Source organism: Salvelinus alpinus, chromosome 26, assembly GCF_045679555.1.
Source record: "Salvelinus alpinus chromosome 26, SLU_Salpinus.1, whole genome shotgun sequence".
NCBI classification, from domain to species: Eukaryota; Metazoa; Chordata; class Actinopteri; order Salmoniformes; family Salmonidae; genus Salvelinus; species Salvelinus alpinus.
Window position 1 is genome coordinate 38,416,232 of NC_092111.1, and position 12,140 is coordinate 38,428,371.

Below are 12,140 nucleotides of genomic sequence, written 5' to 3' on the forward strand. Positions count from 1 at the left end.
CCGCCACCTACAGTGCTGGAGTGTGTGGTCAATCACGGTTTACTACATGAGCTCCACGTTTATAAATCCTTCTTCTTCGATGAGGTTTAACCGCGGTTGGCATCTAATAAATGTTGCATTGCCGCCACCTACTAGACTAGACTATAACTCAAATCAAATCACATTTTATTTGTCACCACGCGCTGAATACAGTGAAATGCTTATTTACAAGACCTTAACCAACAATGTAGTTTTTAGGGGAAAAAAGTGTTAATAAAGTATTTACTAAAATAAACTGAAGTTTAAAAAAAATACTTTGCTTGAAAAAGAATAACTATAAATAAATATAACAAAATACCCTACTATCTAACGCTACACTCACAAAAAATAAACATAAAATAAATAAATACCATACTCCACTATTTAAATCTATTTAGTCCAACAGCCTGAAAGGATGGGACACCAACACTTAACACACCCTGTAACTCCTCTGACATCAAATCTCGCACACCCAAATACCTCGCTGCGGCTGCCAGCACAACCTCTATTTTCTGCGGCTTACGTTCCATCACTGCAGTATTTTTTTATTTAACTAGGCAAGTCAGTTAAGAACAATTTTTTTATTTACAATGACGGCCTAGGAACTGTGGGGTTAACTGCCTTGTTCAGGGGCAGAACGACAGATTTTTATCTTGTCAGCTCAGGGATTCGATATAGCAACCTTTCGGTTACTGGCCCAACGCTCTAACCACTAGGCTACCTGCCGGCCCAGTATAGTTGATAACCATTGCTATAAATGCCAAAAATCCAATGTTACTGAAACATATATCACTTGTTGATTTATCCCTCTGTTCTGGTACAGATCTACTACTCACACCACTCCTCTCTGGATCCCTCCCCCTTGACCCATCTTCCTCTACTTTCTTCACTGCCTCAGCATATGACAACTTCTGCACTACTCTAACCTTGGAAACCTCAATCTGCCTCTCTCGCACGGGGCATTTCTGATCCCCAGCCCCATGGGTACCCCTACAATTACCACATACCACTACTTTCCCCAATACTACACATTCCTTTGTCTCATGTCCTTCTGCACACTTCTCACACCTAGGAACCTCACTCCTACACACTGCTGCCACACGCCCATAAGCTTGACAGATGTAACAACAATGTATTCGGCACAAGAGCTCGTACAGGATAACTTATATATCCTAACATCACTTTGTCGGGCAAAGACTCAACATCAAAACACAAAAGAACAGACAATAACTCTTCTGTTTCACCACTCACATCACCCTGTCTGCGTCGCACCAAACGATGAGTATCACAAACACCGGGAATCTTCTCCTTCGGTTGGTCATCTTTCACATTTACAGCTACCCCAGTTATCACTCTGTTCAATGGCGCCCTTTTCTTGAGAGCAAAACAATTCACATCTCTTGACCCCATTTGTTTAACACGGAGCGCCTGCTCCCTCTGACCAGCAGAAACACAAACAGTTATCACAAGACCACTTATGGTTACCCTCACCTATTCCACAGCACCCAACTCTGTTTTCACCCACCCTGAAACCACAAATGGATCAGCCACAAGGCAAGGGTTAACTTTTTCCAAAAACTTCACTCCTACTGTCACAGGAACATCTTTATCCTGACCCTCGGTGCAAGGGCTCTGAGAACTTCACCACTGATACTTCACCCTCATTCACTTCCATTTCTCCTCCTGTCTTCAGCTCCCTCTGCTTACAATTTCTACCATTCTTCTTTAACAACCATCTCCCTTTTTTCTGCCATTTTTATCCGACTCTAGCTCACCCTCTTCCTCTTTCTCTCTCTCTTAGACCTCCTCTGCCTCTCTTTTTCTCTCCATTCGTCCTCTGTATTCCAAGTATACGTCTCCTTATTCAATTGCTGCACTTCTCCTGACATACATCTTGTCTTGTCAAGGGACGCCATTTTAACCGGCTGTCACAATCTCAGTCCAATCAGCAGGAACCCCTGGGGATGTAGCGGTCAACAGTGCATCCCACTTATAAAGCAGCTGCTTCATCTTGATGTTCTTCTTTATCAATATCTACCGCGGTGCTTTTCCATTTCAAACAAGCGCACTCTCTTTGTCCTGGATTCCTCCTGGCATACCAGCTACCTAGCTAGCATGTCTCATTTCTAAATCCTCTTACCTAACTCAGTAGAACCCTACTAACTTCTAAAAGACCCTCCCCAAAATCCCTTCCAAACCTCACTAACCACATCCAATTAATGGCCCTACACTTCAATCTTTCCCTCTCTTACAACAATATATTTTCCATACTTACAACAACATAACAACACACGCTTCACCGTTTCATCGATCATACACTCCAGACACAATCCATTCACATGCTTGCAAACCAGATGTAATGACGAGTTCAATGTACAATGTCCTAGGCACAATTGACCTAATCTGACCTTTGAATGATGGTCCACAGACCTTTCTTTGGAGGGCATATGCCGGCCCTTGTGCCCTTCTGCTCAGAGTACCATCTCTTCTGCCCACACATCTATCAAAATAGCTCTGATCTTACTTTTGGCCTCACCTTTATCCAGTGGAACATGAATATCAATTGTATCTCGTTTTAAAGCACTTTTTGCTATCTGGTCTACAATTTAATTCCCTTCCACACCCGAATGGGCAGGGACTAGGCCTGTGGTATTCATGACATTTTGTCAGCCGGTGATTGTCAAGCAAGTAACTGCCAGTCTCATGGTAATTGACTGTTAATTAACATAAACACATGCATCATCTCTTGGCTTCCACACATAGCTTACAACCCCCTGATGCAGACCATTGGAACATCTACATTTTAAAAAGTCTAATAAATCCACGTAATATAGTCTGCACCGTCACAATAAATCCATTATTTATTTTAGACAGGTAGGTCTAAAGAAGGATGATATGAAGAAAATGTAGTCTGTTCAGATTGAACAGAATAGCATACTCTGAGTTGTCCTTATGTTAGGTCCTGATGTGGCTATGCCATGTGGCTGTGTGCTACACTAGTTAATTTAGCAGACAAGATTTGTTTAGAATTCCGTGGCATTATTTTATAGTATGAAGAATACAATTGAACAAAGCTGAATTAAAATAGAAAATATATTTTCTCCAAAGGTTTTGAGGGAGTGAACACATGCGGCTATTCTGTGTTGAGCGGTTAACAAAGAAACAGGTCCTCCTATATGCTTCATTTAGAGTTATTTATGTAACTTGAGTTGCGATACTAATGTTGGGCTATATGTTTTGATTTTTAATACATTCTAAGGCTGCATGATGCCAAAACCAAGCCATGAGGTCGAAGGAATTGTCCGTAGAGCTCTGAGAAAGGATTGTGTCGAGGCACAGATCTGGGGAAAGGTACCAAAAAATGTCTGCAGAATTGAAGGTCCCCAAGAACACTGTGGCCTCCATCATTCTTAAATGGAAGAAGTTTGGAACCACCAAGACTCTTCCTAGAGCCTGCCGCACGGCCAAACTGAGCAATCGGGGGAGAAGGGCCTTGGTCAGGGAGGTGACCACTCTGACAGAGCTCCAGAGTTCCTCTGTGGAGATGGGAGAACCTTCCAGAAGGACAACCATCTCTGCAGCACTCCACCAATCAGGCCTTTATGGTAGAGTGGCCAGATTGAAGCCACTCCTCAGTAAAAGGCACATTACAGCCCGCTTGGAGTTTGCCAAAGGCACCTAAAGGACTCAGACCATGACAAACAAGATTCTCTGGTCTGATGAAACCAAGATGGCCTGGATGCCAAGCGTCACGTCTGGAGGAAACCTGACAACATCTGTACGGTGAAGCATGGTGGTGGCAGCATCATGCTGTGGGGGTGTTTTTCAGTGTGCAGGGACTGGGAGACTAGTCAGGATCGAGGGAAAGATGAACAGAGCAAAGTACAGAGAGATCCTTGATGAAGGTTTCTCCAGAGTGCTCAGGACCTCAGACTGGGGTGAAGGTTCACCTTCCAACTGGACAACGACCCTAAGCACACAGCCAAGACAACGCAGGAGTGGCTTCGGAAAAAGTCTCTGAATGTCCTTGAGTGGCCCAGCCAGAGCCCAGACTTGAACCCAATCTATCATCTCTGGAGAGACCTGAAAATAGCTGTGAGGCTATGTTGTTGCTAATTTGTTAGCTTCTCCTTTTTCAAGAATAACTTTCAAAAAGAAGTTAAGTTTCAAATGAGTATCATCTGGTGAGTGGAACTGTGTTTTTATTGCAGCGCCTGCTGTTAGACATCTCTTTGAAAATAAACAGTGTGTGTGAAACATTGTTGGAACTGAAAGCCTTTTAGGAAAATTAAATCTCATTCAAATCTGTTCATATACACCCCCAGGAAGAATATGACACTTAAAAAAAAAAAAAGTTTTCTGACAAGCGACCACTTAGATATGGTAATTTTCAAGTTTTCAGAAATTCTTAGAATGTTTGGGAAATACATATTCTAAGGCATTTGTGATAATTCTATAGTGATATAGAGTGGGAAAGTGGCCATGCGTGTGGACAATTAATATATACTGCAGTAAATAAAACTGAATAAAACCATCTGTCTTGTCCAGTTGGAGTCTACACAGACCTATAAAGGGAAAGGGAGAGACCTAGTCAGTTGTACAACTGAATGCATTCAACTGAAATGTGTCTTCCACATTTAACCCAAACCCCTCTGAATCAAAGAGGTGTAGGGGGGTGGGGGGGCTGCCATAATCGACATCCACGTCTTCAGCTCCTGGGGAACAGTGAGTTAACTGCCTCGCTCAGGAGCAGAACGACAGATTTTTACCTTGTCATAGCCAATCAGTAGGCCTCTATACATACAAGCCATTTGCCAGACGGGCCTGGTGTCATTCACTTTGAACTGGACTGTGTGTTTATAGGCAGTAGCAGCAGCACAACTTTTAGATCAATAGAACACATTCACCTATCCAGTGGTGTAGTGGTGCCTGGAAAAGTGGCTATACTCTAATCTTGCCATAAAGTGCCCAAACGGCCCGCCCAGCGAAGGCACCCTGTCTGAAAAAGTCCATTTTTTTCACTATGGTTTTTTAAATGGAGTTTTCCTATAGATTTTTCAGATTTTCACTCTCAAAATCTGGGGGGGGGACGAGACGACATGTGATGGTCTAAGTCTACAATGGTTAAACCACATCAATCTGATTGGGTGGGCCTGTCAGGGCCTGGCTCCCCAGTGGGTGGGCCTGTCAGGGCCTGGCTCTCCATTGGGTAGGCCTCTGTCCACCCAGGCCCATCCATGTCTACGCCCCTGATGCAAACTGAGCATGATGACAATTGCTGCATCACAAATAGCCTACTAATCAACACTTCGTACTAAACTTTTTCAATACCAAGTTTGCATTTACTGGTATATATCATAAGTTGAAACGTCTTCCCTACCCTACAGGCTATCGATGTCATTCTTCTGTGAGCTGCTCCATGCCAAAACCAGTTGAACCACTGAAGGTCTATAGGTTCACCACTGTACTAACCTGTCCCACTGAAGGTCTGTAGGTTCACCACTGCAGGCCTATAGGTTCACCACTGAAGGCCTATAGGTTCACCACTGAAGGCCTATAGGTTCACCACTGAAGGCCTATAGGTTCACCACTGAAGGCCTATAGGTTCACCACTGAAGGCCTATAGGTTCACCACTGAAGGCCTATAGGTTCACCACTGAAGGTCTATAGGTTCACCACTGCAGGCCTATAGGTTCACCACTGTACTAACCTGCCCCACTGAAGGCCTATAGGTTTGTCACTGAAGTCCTTTAGGTTCGTCACTGAAGGCCTATAGGTTCACCACTGAAGGCCTTTAGGTTCGTCACTGAAGGCCTTTAGGTTCACCACTGAAGGCCTTTAGGTTCGTCACTGAAGGCCTTTAGGTTCACCACTGAAGGCCTTTAGGTTCGTCACTGAAGTCCTTTAGGTTCACCACTGAAGTCCTTTAGGTTCACCACTGAAGGCCTTTAGGTTCGTCACTGAAGGCCTTTAGGTTCACCACTGAAGGCCTTTAGGTTCGTCACTGAAGGCCTTTAGGTTCACCACTGAAGGCCTTTAGGTTCACCACTGAAGGCCTTTAGGTTCGTCACTGAAGGCCTTTAGGTTCACCACTGAAGGCCTTTAGGTTCACCACTGAAGGTCTATAGGTTCGTCACTGAAGGCCTTTAGGTTCACCACTGAAGGTCTATAGGTTCGTCACTGAAGGCCTTTAGGTTCACCACTGAAGGCCTTTAGGTTCACCACTGAAGGCCTTTAGGTTCGTCACTGAAGGCCTTTAGGTTCGTCACTGAAGGCCTTTAGGTTCACCACTGAAGGTCTATAGGTTCGTCACTGAAGGCCTTTAGGTTCACCACTGAAGGCCTTTAGGTTCGTCACTGAAGGCCTTTAGGTTCACCACTGAAAGCCTTTAGGTTCGTCACTGAAGGCCTTTAGGTTCGTCACTGAAGGTCTATAGGTTCGTCACTGAAGGCCTTTAGGTTCACCACTGAAGGTCTATAGGTTCACCACTGAAGGTCTATAGGTTCGTCACTGAAGGTCTATAGGTTCGTCACTGAAGGCCTTTAGGTTCACCACTGAAGGCCTTTAGGTTCACCACTGAAGGTCTATAGGTTCGTCACTGAAGGCCTTTAGGCTCACCACTGAAAGCCTTTAGGTTCGTCACTGAAGGCCTTTAGGTTCGTCACTGAAGGCCTTTAGGTTCACCACTGAAGGCCTTTAGGTTCACCACTGAAGGTCTATAGGTTCGTCACTGAAGGCCTTTAGGTTCGTCACTGAAGGTCTATAGGTTCGTCACTGAAGGCCTTTAGGTTCGTCACTGAAGGCCTTTAGGTTCACCACTGAAAGCCTTTAGGTTCACCACTGAAGGCCTTTAGGTTCGTCACTGAAGGCCTTTAGGTTCACCACTGAAGGTCTATAGGTTCGTCACTGAAGGCCTTTAGGTTCGTCACTGAAGGTCTATAGGTTCGTCACTGAAGGCCTTTAGGTTCACCACTGAAGGCCTTTAGGTTCGTCACTGAAGGCCTTTAGGTTCACCACTGAAAGCCTTTAGGTTCACCACTGAAGGCCTTTAGGTTCACCACTGAAGGCCTTTAGGTTCGTCACTGAAGGTCTATAGGTTCGTCACTGAAGGCCTTTAGGTTCGTCATTGAAGGCCTACAGGTTTGTCACTGAAGGTCTACAGGTTTGTCACTGCGCAAACATGTCTATAATAGATATAAAGGCTGTTGAGATATTCATGTTTCCAGAAAGGAGTGTATATATATGTGGCCTGGCGAAGTGGTTTTATGCGTTGACTGACTGGAAGCTGATAATTATGATAGATTTTTTTTACTCTGCTGGTCTCGGTTATAAATTACGAGTCCTCACTGTCCAAGACCGAGTACAAATGTATTCGAAACTCAATACGTGGTCTCGAGATCGAGTACTACAACACTGACTGATACATAATGTATTTTGCAGCAACATAGTATATTGCAGCAGTCATGTCTTCGGTCACATTGATGTGGGTCGAACAAAAACACCCTAATGATTGGTTGACAATATGGGTGGCAGCGTAGCCTAGTGGTTAGAGTGTTGGACTAGTAACCGAATGGTTGCAAGTTTGAATCCACAATCCACTGTTCCTAGGCTGTAAATAAGAATTTGTTCTTTACTGACTTGCCTAGTTAAACAAAGGTAAAAAACAATAGAGCCTCCCACAAAGCAGGGGGTGGCTGCAGGATTTAGTTTTTAAAGAGCAACTGCAGAAACTTTGCAGTTGACTGCAGTCAGAACTTCATGACCTTTGCTCACATTATTTTTCTAAAGTTCATGTAGTCGACATGTAGGTGCAAATTAGGACAATTTTTATCGCCATAATGCAACACACTTTGAAAGGCGTCAATGATAGCTTGGGAAAAATCCAAACACTTAAAAGACATACCCTATCCCCTCAGCCCTCAAATTAAGTGGACACTTCGGATGACGTCTGACGAGTATACACTTGCAGGGTAAGGGAGGAAGGAATGGTTTTTACGTGGACCGACCTTGGCCGGAAATTAGTCACTCGTTCATACCGTGATGATTGGGTTTTCAGACACCGGTAGCTTGTGGTGGCTTTATATGAGCTACAGTCAATTATGAGTGCATGTCTACTTATATTAAATATATAAATTATTAATATACGCTTACTGTATGATAGCTAGCAAATTAAATAGCAAGCTACTGTTAGCCTGCCTAGCTGGAACTTCTAAAGGAAAACAAAATATTCCCAAAAGATAACCAAACAAAAGCATATTTACTTTTTTCGAGACGTGTTTGTGCAGTCGTGTGCATTAGTAGCACAATGTCTAACTTATTTGTAATCGTTTTTACTTCTCCATTAATGTTGTTTTTAAGTTTTCGCGGACTTTTCTTAGTGGACGTACAATCGTCGCGAATTGAATTATGGTGAATCTCAGGCCTCGGAACATAATTGTACACTTGCTAAGCCGACTAAAAACGAGGGCTGAGGGGTTTATATTGCAAACTTCCCTTGTTTGGCTAATAATTTGGACCACCCACCAAGATGGCGACGGGGATTCCCCCAAGGGCAAAAGGCGAGGGTAAGTGGACGAGGGTGTGTCTTTTAAGTGTTTGGACCAAAGTAAATATGTTTTTGTTTAATTATCTTTTGGAAATTGTAGAAATAAAACATTTTCCTTCTACAGATGTTCCAGCTAGGCAGGCTAACGTTAGTTAGCTAATTAATGTACTAGCTATCAAACAGTATATGTTTAATATAAGTAGCCATGCACTCATAATTGGCTGAAGCGCATATAAAGCCACCACAAACTACCGGTGGCTGAAAACACAAACATCTCGGGATGAACGAGTGGCCAATTTTCGGCCAAGGGCGGTCCATTTTAAAATCATTCCTGCAAGTGTATATTCGTCAGACGTATGATACGTCATCAGAAGTGTCCACTTCATTTGAGGGCGGAGGGGATAGGGTGTGTCTTTTAAGTGTTTGGACCGTAAACTAGTGCCCATAATGAGTATTTGTCGGAGGTTTAGAAATCTCAGAAATTGTCTATATTTTCCCGTTTCTTTCAGTCACCTTGTAAATATTTACCCCAAAACAAACCTGGAAATATAGATAATACAATATTGTGTATATAAACATCATTATGGGACATGTATGAATGAAAATATAAAAACAGGCATTATATATGCTAGCCATAAAGTTGTAAGGACCCAGCCGTATAAATTGAACGCACCCTCGTTCTTTAGGCCTTTCTCCGGTCAAGACGCGAGCGAAGAAGATAAGCGCAGAAATGAAGAACGGTATTAAATGTTTTTATGTCAGAAGTACAACCCAGATGGGCTGGCAATACGTGTTGAAAGTCAGCGAATGTGGTTGAGAGGTTGCCCAAGTCACTAAGTTTGCAAGGTAAGTTTAGCAACTATTTAGCTATCTAGCAGAAACACCATGTGCGTATGCGGTGCCGACTTGTCAATATATATATATATATAGTTTTTAGCTTGCATAAATCATACCAGGGCAATGCAGTGTATAGATGCACATTACTGCATGTATGGTGCTGATACACATTCAACTGTTTTGTAATTACATTAATATTACCCCCCCCCCACTTCTCTTCCAGACTGATGCATCAGCCAACATTGAAATGCGTATAGAATAGCAAGCAGTCTTGGTTCGGGAATGCCGTGTAATCAAGGTGAGATTGTTAACTAGCACTGAAATAATGAAAATGTGCCTGGAGAATGGAGACGGGCGTGTTTATGATGATTTACTAGACTAGAGTCTCTGATTTACAGTGATGTTTTTTCACAGTGCTCTGACACACGCTGCCCTAAATAATGTTAACTATTCCTTTCATTTTATAGAGAACGAAACTAATGTAACACGTTGGGGACTCTCTTTCAGGAAAATGGAGGGAAGTTCCAAACAGTCGTCTAGCATTTGGTGAGTTCTTGTGGCATCTGGAGGGAGACAAATAATATGGTCTTAGGAATTTGGCCCCATTAGTTCAGTGGTTCCCAACCAGGGATACTAGACCCATCCACAGGCTGTACTTGAGGACTCATGAGACTATAGACTTAGTGGTAAAATGCACATGAGGGGGTACTCTGGGTAGAGCAGAGTTCAGTTGGAACAGTAACTAGAAGTTTGACCCTCTGCATTAGGTGGTCATCAGTATGACTAATGATCAACTGTTAAATTGGTTAAATATGATGATTCTGAGAACGGTTTCGCAATCTATGCTGACATTTGTGATGTCATGTTTCTCTTGGCTATCTGATTTAACCTCTGTTCACACTAGACATTCAAGTTAGATTGTTATACATATTGCCATGTGTTAACTCTTTCCATCTCTAACACAGCGTGCTCAGGCTCCCAGAGAGACTTGCTTCCAGCATCCTGCCCTGAGGGAAGAAGATATGGCTGGATCCCAATAAGATTGCAAACTCCTGTAAGTATTCAGCTAATTGATGGGAGATGAGTAATACAAAGCCATCGTGGAAGTCAGTTCCATCAGTGTGCATTAATGATGATTTCCTAGACTAGAGTCTCTGAATACAACATGAAGTTAACTTCACAGTGCACTGAAAATGCATGCTGGGTATCCTACCATTTAGGAAGTGCTAGTTCCTATTGATTCTAATGCTTTTCATTACTTTGCAGACAGAATGATGGATGTTTTCTGTCGCAAGACTCCAACCCACTGATGACCGAAGTTATACTTGGTAAGCATTCAATTATTTAGCTGTTCATGACAATATGCTTCAGATTACAAGTGGTTGTGATGCAATAATGCCATTAGTATCTTCAGTGTCTATGATGATTGCGATTTCGGTTCCTGAATTAAACTGATGCTTTCTCGCAGCGCACTGAGACAATGACGTGAGATGTCGAGAGTAAATGATTTGAGTAGTCGTGAAGATGTATTCCTGTTCTCATTGTGAACGTCACATTCAAGATGTCAATTGGTTTGTCTTTCAGGATAATGGACTAGATGACGTCCCAGTGGTGTGCATCTAAAACTGCATCCGTTGATGGTGAGTTCTGACATCTCTGGGCGGGGAAATAGTTCCCAGGCACTTGCTTTAAGGTTGCTAGCTGGTTATTTGTGTTGAGAAATTCAGTTTGTCAAACATAGCAATTTGTCAGGACTGTATAGGATGATATTTCCATGAATAGTTGACTCCTAGCTCAGTTGCATTCTAGGTGGTCATCAGTATGACTAACGATGAAGAGTTAATGGTTAAACATGATGATTCTGAGAATGGTTTCGCAATCTATGCTGACATTTGTGATGTCATGTTTCTCTTGGCTATCTGATTTAACCTCTATTCACACTAGACATTCAAGTTAGATTGTTATACATATTGTCATGTTAACTCTTTCCATCTCTAACACAGCGTGCTCAGGCTCCCAGAGAGACTTGCTTCCAGCGTCCTGTGTTGTTGGGTGACTGGCTGGATCCCAATAAAATGGCCACTGCCAACCCCGGTAAGTGTTAAACTAGTCGGTGGGAGAAGAGTAATACAAAGCCATCATGGAAGTTAGTTCCATCAGTGTGCATTAATGATGATTTCCTAGACTAGAGTCTCTGAATACAACATGAAGTTAACTTCACAGTGCACTGAAAATGCATGCTGGGTATCCTACCATTTAGGAAGTGCTAGTTCCTATTGATTCTAATGCGTTTGTTACTTTGCAGACTGAGAATGATGGATGTTTTCTGTCGCAAGACTCCAACCCACTGATGACCGAAGTTATACTTGGTAAGCATTCAATTATTTAGCTGTTGATGACAATATGCTTCAGATTACAAGTGGCTGTGATGCAATAATGCCATCAGTATCTTCAGTGTCTATGATGATTGCGATTTCGGTTCCTGAATTAAACTGATGCTTTCTCGCAGCGCACTGAGACAATGACGTGAGATGTGAAGAGTTAGCGAGTCAAGTCATTTTTAAAATGTTCTTGTTCTCATATTGAGAACATCACTAATTAAAAATGGTGGGTTTTGTTCTCTTTCAGGAAAATGGCGTTCAAGTGGTATGCATCTGAAACTGCATCCGTTGATGGTGAGTGTTGATATCTCTGGATGGGGAAGAGTTCCCAGCCATTTACTTCATTAGCCAGCTGGTTA

General features: G+C 42.8%; 2 non-coding genes across 2 annotated transcripts; both read left to right on the forward strand.

Annotated features, from left to right (window-relative positions):
- Nucleotides 1–10,207: 10,207 nt before the first annotated feature.
- On the forward strand, nt 10,208–10,287 carry LOC139555421 (small nucleolar RNA SNORD53/SNORD92). The gene has a single exon (XR_011671003.1). It is a non-coding gene; the product is annotated as a small nucleolar RNA SNORD53/SNORD92 (small nucleolar RNA).
- A 960-nt stretch (nt 10,288–11,247) lies between these two features.
- Nucleotides 11,248–11,327, forward strand: LOC139555419 (small nucleolar RNA SNORD53/SNORD92). Its single transcript, XR_011671001.1, has one exon. It is a non-coding gene; the product is annotated as a small nucleolar RNA SNORD53/SNORD92 (small nucleolar RNA).
- Nucleotides 11,328–12,140: the final 813 nt, after the last annotated feature.